Below are 15,450 nucleotides of genomic sequence, written 5' to 3'. Positions count from 1 at the left end.
TTATCATCGACTACTAGACCAAGCTTTATGAATATACAAATTGATCTTAGAGATTGAATGACCACTAACCCTAGTTGTTGATTCTGATCTAGGTAATAAGTTTAAACTAAGTAATCAAGCTAGAGATAGATCATTATTAGGTTATGACATAGTGATTAACGTTCTATTGAAACCTCCAACAGTTTCGAATTCACTTAAGAGATTAAGGGGTTGTCACTTGCGGGGAGAATTCTAGGTCAAGAGATTGGGTGGAATTACTTTGTTAATCTGTCGTTGAACTAGATAATCATTGCTTGAATTAGGAGTGCAAATTACCAAAGGATAACTTCGGAGGATTCGAAGGTCTTAACCATACATCTCTCTAATTTTCTAAAACCTATCTTGTTTTTATTCCATTTAATTTATAAAAACCAATCCAACTACCAAGGGCATCAATAGAAATTTATACATCCTTTTTTATAATGAAATTGTTGAGTAGGAATTAACAACGGTCCTCGTGGATTCGATATTATTTATTACTTCGATAGTTTTAGTTCACTTGCCAAATCTCTATAAGCTCTGCCGGCGAAGCAGATTTACCAGGTTCGCGAGGACTTCATTTGTCTTTGAAGGCGGCAGAGCTTTAGGAGACGGAGGAGGAGGAGGAGGAACATCATCTAGTTGCGGGAGAGGAGGAGGCAGTACCGTCGCATTCAAGATGGTTGCAGCACGAACAGTCCAATTGCAGTGCCAAGGATAACATCATTTCCCTCAGGATTCACCGGCTTGAGGATCAGAACCGTTCAACTTTGGAGAAGTTGGATCGTCGAACGCGATGCTTGAGAGGTGGAGGAATGACTTGCGGCGGTTCTTCTGTGAGTTCCAGCAATTACGTTGAAGGTAGGAGCTATAACTGGTAACTGTTGCAGTGGAGGAACGTGTAGCCGAAAACGGTTACGGCGAAGATGTGCATAATTGAAAACGGTTACAACGCAGGATCGTTGGACCATAGAGGTTTAGAGAACGATCCCCTCCTTCTAGCGCCAAATGATATGTCCGGTGAGAATGTTTGAGTGGCAACGGCGGCAAAGAATGCTCCTATGATCGGCAACAGCTTTTGGTGCGACGATGATGAGTCTTTTGCGGTGGAACGAAAGGTGCATGCAAGCACGTTAGCACTCCAACGCTCAAGCTAGTAATGGAACTGAAAGAGAGAGTGTAAGAAGTGTTGTGAAAAGTGATGTGTACCTTGAGGGTGAAGCAAGTTCACCCTTATATAGGCACGCTCGTGGCATAACCGTCTCCTGGTTATGCGGCGTGTGATTAGGAGCGGGGAGGGACACGTGTAGCGTGATCCCGACAAGGAGGTGTGCTCCTGTGTGGCACGGTGCAGGCAAGTCGGCATACTCCCTTGAGTGTGTAGCCTTAAGGCGGCGTATTATTGTACACATGTAGTCGTGTGAGTGGTCCATAACACTTTTCTATTTTCTTTGCTCTTTAAGTGCCTTGCCAAGTGAATTCATACACAAAAGGTTGGTATAAGATATAAAAAGCAAAAAGTAATTTTTATCCATTATTTCAAAGCTTTTCATGAGATAACTTGTAAAAACAATTAACTAAAATGCCTAAAATATATATGATGTTTTACTGATTTTTGGCACTTATCAAACTCTGCCCAACCTAAATCTTTGTTTTTCCTCAAGCTAAGGACTTAAAATGAATATTTACAAGCCTTGGACAAAATTTTGGATGCAAAACATGGATTTAGAAAATTTGTTTTTCTTTTTCTGAATCAATCAATTAGGTTTGAAAAAATTCAGATTGCATGATTCAACTGAGTTGCACATGAAAGTCTTAGTTTTCTCATAGATTTGGAAGTCAACTATGAATGTGAAACAAGGCCTAAACACAATTCATGTCATGTAGTTCAAGTCAATAACATAGCTATTAGTGAACCACACCTAACACATTTCTTTGTACGTAAATAACACAATAAAGTACAATGGAATGTGGGACATCCAAAAATCCTGCTAACATCCTGATCAGGTTATGTGTCAATCCAAGCTCACCATTTTGAAAAGATAAAAACATAGATCACTAAGGTCTTTTAAGGGTTGTAACCGGCTTGGTTCCAAAAGAATTGTCATATTTGGGGGAAAATGAATTCAAAATTGCCATAGTTTAGAGGAAAATTCTTCTAACTTTGATATTTAAAAAAAAAACACTTTATTAATTACAACTCCTCTTTTGTTTTTTACAAACCCTTTTGGTGATAAAATATTGATACATAATCGTCTTGACAACTTATTCCCTTTTTTGATTTTTTTTTCTTTTCTTCTTTTTCCTTTTCACTATTTTTTTTTCTTTTTGTATTTTTATTGTTGTCAAGATCACTCTTTAAGGATCACCATATTACTTGACATTTGTCCTTATGAGCTTAACTCAGTTGGTTGGGACAAATGCATAAAATATGCAAGGTCCGGGGTTCGAACCCTGTCCATCACCAAAAAAAAAAAGTATTACTTGGCATTTAAACTACCTCCCTTTTTCTCCCCAATTTGTACAAAACATAACCCTAATTTGAATGTTCCCATATCCTAAACCAAAAAAAAAGTATTACTTGGCATTTAAACTACCTCCCTTTTTCTCCCCAATTTGTACAAAACATAACCCTGATTTGAATGTTCTCATATCCTAAGGCAAGATACATAATTAAAAATGAAGGTTCAAGGTTCAACAATCAAGAAAAATTATCAAAATCTGTCAGTGAATCAATTATGAACTCGATTTTGAAAATTTAAGGCAAATTCACTAAGCGCATTGAGTTTTGCTTGTGAATCTGACATTTCAAAATTGTGGACTTTGTAACACCATCAAACCCCACATGTAATATTTAATAATAAATCTAAAGTACAAGGTTCAAGGTAGTACACCTTCAATAATCCAAAATCATGCATAATTCATTTTCATAATCATAAAATGTCGCAACGGATTCATAAAGAAAAACAACATAAAAGCAACATCTCAATATCTCAAGGTACATCATCATACACATCAGGTTTTCACAAAAAAAATCCAATAAAAGAAAATAAACAGAATTTCGACAAAGTCCTAAATCAGAGCCTACAACTAGGCTCCAAAACCAAGCATAAAAGCGAGGAAGCATCAAGCTATCCTCGGGTACTTAAGATGGTCACACGTCCTCAATCCTGCATGTCTACACCACCCAAACGAATGATATAGGAGGAAACCCGCAAAACGGTGAGAAATACCCAATAAAGGAAATCATGAAAATACAAATAGATTCAAGGCAACAAATATAATATATTCAACAATTCAATATCTCCATTAATATTCTCATGTAAATAGGCATATTAATTCTCAAATTATAAATCCAATCTATATCAAGTCTTTACATCACCAAATCAATTCAAATCATTCACAGTTCAACACCATCATTACAAGTGCACAAATATCACCAATTATTCACATAGTCATGTACACATCATCACATAATTGAATACATGACTCATATCAATTCATATGCATGCAATGTTCTATACATGACTCTATATTCATGTGGTACCATTTTTGGATGTCGGAGTTCTATTACCAATTGATCCCATCGTCACTCATCGTCACTTAACATCATCACTTGAAATTCACCATGTATGCATGAACATATGACTCAATAATGTATATATTCATACAATGTAACACACGTCATCAACATCGTCAATTTATCAATATATATTTTCATCGTCACTAGTCAACATCATCATTTTTCATCGTCACTTTATATATGTATATGCATCATCAAAATCATCATCACACACAATCAACATCAAACATTTACCACCACAAAGAAACAACATCTCTTCATTTAGCAAAGATAGAGTTTTAGATGATTAATCATATACCCTTAGTTAATCAATATATCATGCATCTATCGATCACCAATTCAACTATCATTCATCACTTATTATTATGACTTAGTCATTCACAAGTTAATATAGCATGATTCATCATTTGTCAAAGTCTGTATATTTTCCAAACTTCGTCTATTTTCCAAAGTTCGTTTATTTTCACATATTTCACAAAAACCAAGTTACATATTCACAACTTCATCAATACTTACTCATTTATTCACCCTAATGGTTTCATTAAGCTCAATATTAATTTTGAGGATGGTTCACGGTTCATTGAAAAAGTTATGATAAAGCTTCATTAAAAATGCAACATGACCTATGTGTAGTATGTTAATCATAACTCAAGTTATAGAAGGGATAATAGAGTCAAACCAAAGCCCAAAAAAATATAACATCCATATCTAGAACTTTTATGTTTACACCAAAACCCAGTTCAAAACGGAAAATTGTACAAAATTCGATTTTTCCCAGGTAGTTTGACAGAAAATCGGGGGCCGATTTTTATCGAGCCAAAAGAAGAAGAAACTACCCAAAATCAGTTTAAAAATTGCGTTTTTCACCAAATAATCACTTTAAAATCACTTAACTCAATTACAACACACACAAATCGATTCAAAACATTGCCCATGATCATAACACTTATAATAAACAATTTGAACACTTCAAATCATCTATTACACATCTAAAAATCATGATTCATACTGAATTCTCTAGAAATCCAAAAATAACACATAATTACAACTTAACCATGACCTTATCTTATTAATTTCAAACAAACAAAACTTAATCTGATACCCAGTTATCATAACAAGTAGATAGAACTTAAATTTAGCATTATTCATCAACTACATCGTGGATTTCACATAATTAAGCTAAAATCTCAAAAGCACTTATTCCATATAACTAAGCATGAGTTTTAGCACAACAAAAACATAATTTCCCAATTTCTATCATATCCAAAATTAGCTTAATCAATGGAGCACAAAAATTAACATAATTAATCAATTTTTCATGAAAACACACAAACACAATAAACAATATTCTACCCATATCCTTAATCAATCCTAAGAAGAGTAAAATCTCACATCCATACCTTAGAATTCAAACCTTAAGCTTTCTTAGCTCCAATCTTCCCCTCTACGTTGATCTTCAAACTTGCTTAAAAGGTAGGCTATATGTGGTCAAGTGGTTATGCTTTATTTAAAAATAAAATTCCTTGATTCTTTTTATGCTTTAATACAATCCAAAACAATCACCAGATTTAACATAAAACAACTAAATTAAATAAAACATTGTCGGTTTCCTACATATAGTAAAAACAAATTGAGGTTTACACACATTTGGCTAGTTCTAAGTGGTTCAAATAATAAACATGTTACTGCGGAGAACTACATGACATAACCTTTGTGCAAAGTACACATTTCAAATTCAAGTTTCTTTCTAGAAAAACAAGAAACATGTAACTTGGCTTTTCATAACTCAGCCAATTTCTATCATTATCATGCATCGGTTGTTGATTCACTCAACTTTGGCTCATATTCAAGGACTTAAAAAAGCTTTAAGCTTTTAGCAGACAACCATTTTCAAAACAAAGACAATTTCATGATCAAAATAAACTTTTTCACATAAATAAACTGAAATTTCACAACTGACACACTTGTTCAACAAAACACTTGTTTGACAATACAAAATACGAAATTTTAAAAAAAAGGTTCACAATTGCATAACAAAAAACATTACAAAAGCAAAATAGTGCTAATATCTAAAACAGAAATTCAAAATAGCAAAGCAAATAAAGTAGAGATGAAGAGAAGTGAAATGGACTGAAAGCAGCAACATCAAAGCTCTCTAAATCCATTTCTCCTCATCAGTCTGACTCCATGTTATCACCAGCTTCACTCCTTGTTTCACTCGAACGTCCACTTTGTTCTTCATCACTTCCTTGCTCTCCTTCTTCTCATTCCTCTTCTTCACTTGCGTCAGCAACAACAACAAAACTATTCCCTCCTGAATAAAATGTGGTATGACCCCAGGCCAGGAAACATAAGTCTAAAAAGCGTCAAGTGGCATGACCTGTTGTTCAGCATCCTGAGGTACCCCAAACTACAGTTGCATCCGGTACATGGAATCCTGGATGGTGGTAAGAGCTTTGTGGTTGGATTCATTTTGATCCCATGTATACGTGTAGGCAACCAAGTATCTTGGATCCCCATTAGAGAATTGAAGTTGTTGAGGTGTCAGTGGGTTTTGAGGGCCTTGCGAAGCTTGAGGTTTGATGAGTCATTAATTAGTCTATTTTAATGCATTATTTAGTTTAGTTTTATTAAGATTTGATTTTATTTTATTGCATATTTATTTCCTTTTTAAATCTTTTACTACAAATTGCTTTTTATTTTATTTTAGGAACGAATATATGGTGGAAGGTGTCTTGGAGCAAAAGAAAGAGGACTGGAGCAAATACAGTGGAGAAATACGAAGATACGAGACAAAAATATGTCTCTACCAAGTCAGAAGCTTGGCACGGCCGTGCCACCCTCCAGAGCCACTTTTGCTGCTTTTCTTCAAGCCCAAGTTACCCTGTTGCAGCTTTACTGATTTGCCCTTATAATTGCTTAGTTTTTAAGTCAATTGTAAAGCTATAAATAGAGTAGCTCTCCATCATAAACATTGACCTTAATTTAGAATTATTCAGTACAATTATTTCAATAAAGTTCTTTACTTTCTTTCTTGCAATTTACTTTACTGTTTTCTCTCTTCTTCCCCCATGTCTACGATGAACATGAGTGAGTAAACTTCTTTGTCTTGGGATTGTTGGGAAGTCTAATGACATAATCCTAACGAGTCAAGCTTTAACCCTAATTCTATGTAACCATAATTTCTAATTTAGATTCACCGTTTTAACATGGATTAACCATTATCAAACTGTAGAAGCGAAAGTGGAGGGTTTGATAATTGTTAATCCATTATCCCAAACATCAATTCATAAAGCGAGAGCCGAGCTTTGATGTTGGAACAAGTGAATCTAGACAATAATTGCAAAGGCAGCGAAATAGTCTTTGCAATTATTGAGACACAAGTAGTTTCAATCCTTATAAGCATCTTCTAGTAATCAAGTCAGCGAAATAGGCTTGGTTACTAGAAGTAAACTCTCACCGGACTTTCATCGGAAAGGTGAGGGGCTAAAGGGAAACCGGTCTTTAGAAATTAAGGTGTAAACCATGGAATTAGAAGTTAAAGTCTTGTCTAGTGAAAGATTTGTTATTATGACAATCCAATAATCCCAAGGCCCTTTTATATTATTGTTAATTACCTTCAGCAACTAAACCTCCTATTTATAAACTTTCTTCTCCTCTAATCATTCTTTTAAAGTTAATTGAATTAAACAACTCCCTAGCGGAACGATACTCTTCTTACTACTATTACTTCGATAGGCCGTGCACTTGCGGTTTGGCTCTATCAAGGTTAGCTGGACTTTTTGGGTTTCTTTTCTGTGCAATTTTTCGTAATGTACTCATCGTCAACAGGGTTCTTAATGGTTTCATGCACCTGGGAAGGTATGACTATTCGAGCTTTTTGGCACAATCCCATGATGAAGCTACCAAGAGATAATGGACATTTAGGCTTAGCGGGTGGTTTGATTCCACTTTCAGCAGCTTGTTTGAGCTCGCATGAAATTACCCTAGCAATGTCTCCCTGTTGGTCAGAGAAAATTTAGTAGATTAAGGGGGTCACATCTAGAGTGGTGCATGATGTGTGGCTTCGGGGGCAGATGTTATGAAGGATGGGGGTGAGGAGCACCTGAGCAGGAGTGTTCATGTATACATAAGTTTTCCCATCCAAAAAATTGGCTCGTGCAGTTTCATCATGGTCCTAATTATCCTTAGCTTGACAGACATGGAAGGCGCACAGTTTACCCTCACAAAGCTCTAGTGGTTTTCCTTTGTATTCATGATCAAACTTGATGGTGTGTCCTTTGGCATAAAACTCTCGGATGATGTCATAGTTGAGGTTCTTTGGGGGGTTGACCAAGGTTTGCACTTCCTTCTTTGGTTGATTTCAGCTATCCCTCTATAGGTCCCATTCTCTAGATAATGAACTCCTTCTCAAACCAAAAAGTCATGGTCAACAAGTCTCTGTGCCTCTCCTGGTTGTGAGAACTTATGAATTTATGAGCGTTGAAAGGCACTTGAGGTTGTGCCCTTGCCCTTAAGCGAGATGAGCTTGCCTCACCCTTTTGTCTCTTGTTGGAAGTGGTTGTCTTTTTTTGGTTCCATTCCTACAAAACAATAAGAAAAGTCCAACAATACAAGGCACAATTAAGCTACGTTGGAATGGAACATAAATAGATAGGACAAAATAAGATCCAAATTTTTTTTCCAGGTCCTGTCTCGCTTGCTTGACGAGCTCTGTGTCGCCATGGCAAGGATTTATGGGTTTTCCAGAACAATGCTCGCCGCACCGAGCATGAACTTTGCAATGGCGAGCATTCCTATAAATGAAATATTTAACCAAAATCCTGGAAACCTCTATCCCTCATTCATGTTAAGCATTCTCTGTGATATAGAGCTAAATTATAATCACAAAACCCTTTTTATCTCAAAAATTACAAAATGGGTTAATTTCAAAAGTTGAGTTTAATCTTTCCTTTTCCATGGAAATTGTGTGTTCATGATTCTCTTTCATCTCTTAAGCACATAATCTTAACCTTGTAACAACTCGATTTTCGTTAGATTTATTTTTAATTGTTTTTATATGTGTTTATACGTGCTTATACGTGATTAATTGCCAGTGTGTATTTTGGTCGGGATTATTAGAATTCAGTGTTAGAAGGGTATTTTAGTCATTTTGGACTTAGGGATATTTTAGTCATTGCGTGAGCAAGGGTAAATTAGTAATTTCATGATGAAGATTATTTTTTAGTGTTTCAAGTGGGAACCATTATTTTTACTAAGTTACTAGTTGGTTGTGGTAATTAGTTGTGAGCCGGTAAGTATTTAGAGGTCTTAGGCCCATTAGTGTGGACACTATTTAAGCTCTAGTCTTTGTAGAAAAATAGGGTTCACATTCATTTTGTAAAAATTTGAGAGAGGTAGAGAGAGAAATAGCAAGAGGAAGAAAGAAAAGGGTTAGAAGAGGAAAGCTTGAAGAATCAAGAGGTGATAGAGATTCTAGGAGCTAAATTGAAGCTTTTGCTAGGATTATTACCAACTGAGGTAAGGGAGCTAGTTTTCATTAATAATCTTTTATATAATCTCCTTTTCTTCTTAAACCCATAAGTGCTTATTTGTGAAAAGTGATTAATTGTGAATTTAAATGGTGAAATTCGTGCTTGTATTTTGATGTAATTTTGGGTATGTGAAATTGATGCTAAACATGTTGTTGTTGTTGATTTTATATATGAAACTTTGTTGTTTTTTGCTCAAATTTGATGAAAAATGATGTTGTGGTTGTTGAATGACGGTGAGATCATAATTATATGATGTAGTTGTTGTTGTGTGATGATGTTCTCATCAATTTATGCCTTGGGTATTGATGAAAGTATTATTGTGATTGAATTGCGGTGATTTTGCAACTTTTGTGAAAATGGGTTGATAATGAAGAAGTTTGATTTTGATGATGTTGAATGAGTTAAGGAAGTTTCTAGAATGAATTAGGATGATATGATTTTCTGTTTTAATCACTTGGTTTTGGGAGAAATCATTTTTGGAAGAAAACGGGTTTTTGAGTAAAAGTTGTTTTTAAGCGCTTTTGCAAAATAAGTCATTTTGGGATGAGTTTGATTAAGTTGTTTTGAGTTGAAATGTTAAATTTTCAAGTGTAGTTTGTATGGTCTAAGTGTTAGGGATGCATTGGCGAAAACGGAATCGAAAACGGATTTGAAAACAAGATTTTATGCGCGAAAACGTGAAAATGCATTTTTGTTGTACTGGTGAGGTGACACGACCGTGGGTCTAGGTGACAAGATCGTGTGTCCTGATGACGCGACCATGTCAGTTCTGCAGAACCCTGAACCCTAGTTTTTTCTTGTTTTTGTGTACTTTTAAGCATGCTAATGGATTGCAATACCTAACCCTATTCAATCAATGTATAATTAAGCTTCTAAGAGTGTCAAAGCTTGATCCTACCTTGGTTTACAATTGGTTTTCATTTGTGGTTAGTTAACTTTGCTTTGAGCCGAAAGTTGTCGAATTGGCGTTTTATCGCAATTGGCCGGTGAAACACACATGTATATGCAATTGCACACAATTGCCATTTAAGTGTATACATAGTTTAGGCACTAGAGTTTGTTTACTTTGTTTTGGTCCAATTTCTTCAATTATTTTAAAGTTGTAAAATGATAGACGAACTTTGTCGAAAATAATCTTTAAGACCAAATACTTTGCAAATCTTTTGTGGATAGTTTGATATGATTATATGAAGATGTGTGAATGGTTTATAGGTGTTGAATATGATGTTTATCATAATGTGTTGTATTTTCTCCTTTACTTTAATTGTGAGAAATTGTATGAAGTTGTTGTGATGTTGGTTGATAGTTGTGATAATGAATATGTTGATAATGATGCGGTGATGACTCCTTATTGAATTGTGACTTGTTGATAGTGTGGACGTAAATACTTGATAATGCATTTGTTGTTGAAGTTGTTCAATATAAATGGAGGTTATCCTTTATATTGTTGTCGAATGTATATGAGGTGATTTGCATTGTCGAGTCATTGCTTGTATGTTAAGTTTTTGATGTTGTAAAGGGGTGTGCTCTTTTACTTCAGCGAAAATGTAAGACGGGCGTGAAATCTTACATAGGATGTTCCATTGGCATCTTAAGGTGACGACCTTTGTTACATGTGTCCCATGTGTACATGTGCTTGGTGATTGAATGTGATTGGTGAATTATAAGTTGGTAATTGAATGAGATTGGTGAATCATAAATTGATGATGTTGTGAAATTATGTATGTCGTTTAAAGTTGATTTATCTAATGTGTAATTAATTGAAGTTCAATTCAAATGTTTATCCTTTCAATTATTTATGTTGATTATGATTGATGTGAAGCTAACCCTCAGTGGTTTTGACCGCCTACCTGTTTGTATGAATGGGTATATGGAGTGTAGAAGTAGTTTGCTTGTCGATGAGTGCTCGAGGATAGCGGGAGCTACCTCTATTTTTCTGTTCGATATCTTATATTAGGCTCTGATCTAGGATGTTTGTCGCTGTTTGTTTATTTTGAACATGTTGTTGAGATTTTTACCCTTATGTTGGGGTTAGAAGATTTTATGTATTGGTGTTTATGGAGTTTGACATGTATATTTGGAGATGTATATCCGCTGCGTAGTTGCATGAATTTGTATGCATGTTATGTTGGGATAACTTTTGTAGACGCAATTCGCGTTTTTATCGCTTTAATAGAAATAGGACGTTACAATGATCACAAAAATTTAACCCTAACCTAATGATTCTAATCATACCATATGCAATTCTTTAACTTTTAAATTAAGAAGCAATATTATAGTACATACCTGAATGTTTAGATGCAAATGTGACAAGGAATCAAAAGCAATGCAAATATGCAAGTAGAAAATGAAATTGATTTTTGAGTTGGAAGAATTTAGGGTTGTGAGAATTTGTGAGAGGTTTTGAGGAAAGAGAGTGTATTAAGATGTTTGAAACCGATTTTGGAAGTGTAATAGATTGGTAATGAGTGGTTGGTAGGAGTTAATGGGAGAGTTAGTGACATTGGTTTATGTAACTGTCCAAAAATAGCCTCGTCGCTGAGCGAGCTAAGGCTCGCCATGGCGAGCGTAGCAAAAGTCAAAATAGTCAAATGACCTGTAATTCTCGCTTAGCAACCACATGCTTGCTTGGCGCGAGCTTGACAGTTTCCAAATTTTTTAGAATGGCATCTGTGCAACAGTCTTGATGTGCAGCATGACCTAAAAATCCTTTGGAAAATGATAAGACTATTGAATTTCTTCAAATGGTTCGAATGATAAGAGCTAAACAATGCGATAATGTCAATTCAATATGAATAAGAAATTCAACTATGAATTCTATTATGATTAATAAAATTCAATACACTATTTACAAAACTATAATTATCTCAAGCCAAACTTTTGTTAAACAAACACACATTACTTGAAAGTTTAACAACTTGATATATGAATGAATTATCGACACATTGATTGCCAATATGAATAGTGATTAAATTGAGTGTTTATAGATCTCAATCTAGAAGATATTGAGATTAGCTTTGTACAAAGTAATCAATTACTATCATATCCTTTTTATGACATTTTTTCATTGAAATATGTATTTCTATGTTTGTATGATGAAAATTTGAGTTTGTTTAAGAGTTTGATGAATTTTGTATAAGTTTTGTATTTTAGTGTTTGATTTGTTTATAAATTTATCGAAGAAAAAAGGATAACAATGTTAGACAAAAGTGTTTGATTTTTTCATTGAAATATGCATTTCTATCTGTATGATGAAAATTTGAGTTTGTTTAAGAGTTTGATGAATTTTGTATAAGTTTTGTTTTTTAGTGTTTTTTTTTAGTGTTTGATTTGTTTATAAATTTATCGAAGAAAAAAAGATAAAGGACGAAAAATATTACCTTATTATAACATAAAAGATTAAATAAATAAAAAAGACAAAAGTGTTACTTTTTTTTTTGGACCAAAGCAAAATTAACTATCATTTATCAACCATTGTTTAATACAAGAAGCATAAGAATCAAAAATACAGTGACTAGCCAGGCCGCCCTAACTAAAGTATGAGCAACCATGTTCGCTTGTCTCCTAACAAACTTCACCTCGAAGTTGGAATGTAAAGATAACTGATAAATAATACTTGAAACAATAGCACAGAATTCTGAATCACCATGGACCGGAGACGATAAAGTCTGCACTAAAGAAGCGGAGTCGGACTCGAAAACAACCCGGTCCCATCTGTTCACATCAGCAAAGTGAATGGCATCGAGTAAAACTGCTGCCTCCCCCTCCAAAACAGTCATATTTGCCCGCTGCCATTTCGTTTGAGCCCGAATAAATTTTCCACGGGAGTCTCTAACACAACACGCAAAAGATGTAAACTGGTTACGATCATGGAACGCGGAATCCACATTACACTTCAGCCACGTCTCGCGCGGTTTCTTCCAAACTAAACTATTACCTTGCACTATATTCTGTCTGTGTTGGACAACCGGTGGTGAGGGATGTTTATGAACCTCTTGCCATTGTTGCCATGCATCTACTGCTGTCCTTCTGATGCTTGTTGAAGTATGATGAACGTCATTCCAAATAACATCATTACATGCAACCTAAATTTGCCAAAGAAGTAAAGCCACACGACCAGCAATATCTCGGCTTTCTGAATGGCAAATATCAAAAACAAAATCTTCTAAACTACTCATAGTTCCAACTCGTGATTGCAGCACAGTTGAAAGCCCTGCCCAATACCAACTCTCACGCGCCACCGTACAACCCACAAAAGCATGCCAATCATCCTCAACAGTCGTATCACACCAGGGACATATCACCTCGCATTGTACATGTCGTGATTGTAATCGGAGACGCGTCGGAACACACCCCCTGCAAATCCTCCATAACAAATTACGTGCTTTATGAGGGGAATTCACATTCCAAATTCCATGCCACTCTCCTTCAACATGGAACCGATCGGTATGTAACAACTCCATCATTGCTAGCTTATAACCAGTCTTAACAGTATATCTTCCATTACGTTCCATCATCCACGTTATTCTATCATTATGAACCGTCGCAAACAAAGGTGTGTTGAGAATAGCTTGCACCATATCATCTAAAAACAAAGATTCAATTTTATCAATGTCCCAAACTCGTTCCTCGTCGGCTATCAAATCAGACACACACAAACTATCGACACCTTGACTTTGTGGGGATTGAATCCAACTACCATGGACACCTCGAACCCACAGATCATTCATCACGCTGACATGTTGTCCATGTCCAATTGTCCACCTACTACCATATAAAAGTAACTGACACGAATTCCAAATACTCTGCCAAGCAAAGCTTGGGTTATTACCGAGTTTAGCACCCAAAAAAGACGATTGGGGAAAGTACCTCGATTTAAAAACTCTAGCAACCAGAGATTCTGGTTTAGATAGAAAGCTCCATCCTTGCTTAGCTACCATAGCGAGATTAAAAGCATTGAAATTCCGAAACCCCATTCCCCCAAACTCTTTGGGGTAAGCCACCCGTTCCCAAGCCATCCATTTAATCCCTCGATTGTTACTTCTTCCTCCCCATCAAAAAGCATTGATTATCTTCTCAATATCATCTATAACTGAATTAGGCAGAAGGTAAATACTCATTATGTATGAGGGAATAGATTGTAACACAGATTTGATCATAACTTCCTTTCCTGCCTTCAATAATGCTCGTCCCCTCCATGCATTTATTCGTCTCCAGATATGATCCTTGATAAAAGAAAAAACGGACCTTGGCGCAACCCTCGGCCGGGTACAATAGGCCCCACCCTGTCAAAGTTCATAAGCACCGAATAAGTAACAGAACTAACACACATCATCATCCACTAGATCCATTTCTCACTGAACCCCATTCACATAAGCACACCACGAAGAAACCCCCAATCCACTCTATCATAAGCCTTGCTAATATCAATCTTGAGAGCCAATTCCCCTCTCCAACCCTTTGTCTTCCTCTTCATTGAGTGAATTATCTCGGTAGCTATTAACGCATTGTCCAGTATGGAGCTGCCCTCGACAAATGCTGACTGCTCCTCTGACACACATTTATCCAAACAACGTTTCAGACGATTAGCCAGCAACTTCGACACCATTTTATACAAAACATTACAAAGAGATATAGGCCTAAGATCCTTCATATTATCCGGGTCTTCACACTTTTTGATCAAACAAATATTTGTTTCTATAAGGTTTGAGGGAAAGAAACCGCGATCCAACCAAGAATCCACTGCCTGGAAAATATCATCACCGCACACATGCCAAAATCTCTGATAAAATGCCGGGTTAAAACCATCTGGACCTGGGGACTTGTCTGGTTGCATCTGAAAAAGGGCTTAACGCAATTCTTCCTTTGTAATAGGTGATGTAAGCATTACATTGTCTTCCATCGAAACACACTGGCTCATCAAATCCAACACCGGTTCATGGACTCCTGCATTCGCAGAAAATAATTGCTCAAAATACCCTTGTGCCATGTTACACATATCCTCTTGTGACGTAGCCGTCCTCCCATCATATGTGCGGAGCTTACTAACCTTCTTCACTTTGCCGCGAGCTATTGCTGATGTATGAAAGAACTTAGTATTCATATCCCCTTCCTTCAACCAGTGCATTTTCGCTCTTTGCTTCCAAAAGGCCTCCTCCTGTACAAGAAGTCGAGCATGCTTCTCACAAGTTGCGACGTATTGCGTACGCATCATACCATTCGGCTGAGCACGAAGATCCTCTAAAATACGAACACATTGGTTAATTTCTTCCTTAAACCGAACTCTCTTCCTCCTACCCCAACTTTGCAACTTCG

The sequence above is a fragment of the Medicago sativa genome, chromosome 4, assembly GCF_051527215.1.
Source record: "Medicago sativa cultivar Bolivia chromosome 4, Bolivia_mono, whole genome shotgun sequence".
Taxonomy (NCBI): Eukaryota; Viridiplantae; Streptophyta; class Magnoliopsida; order Fabales; family Fabaceae; genus Medicago; species Medicago sativa.
Note: the sequence above shows the minus strand (reverse complement) of the source record.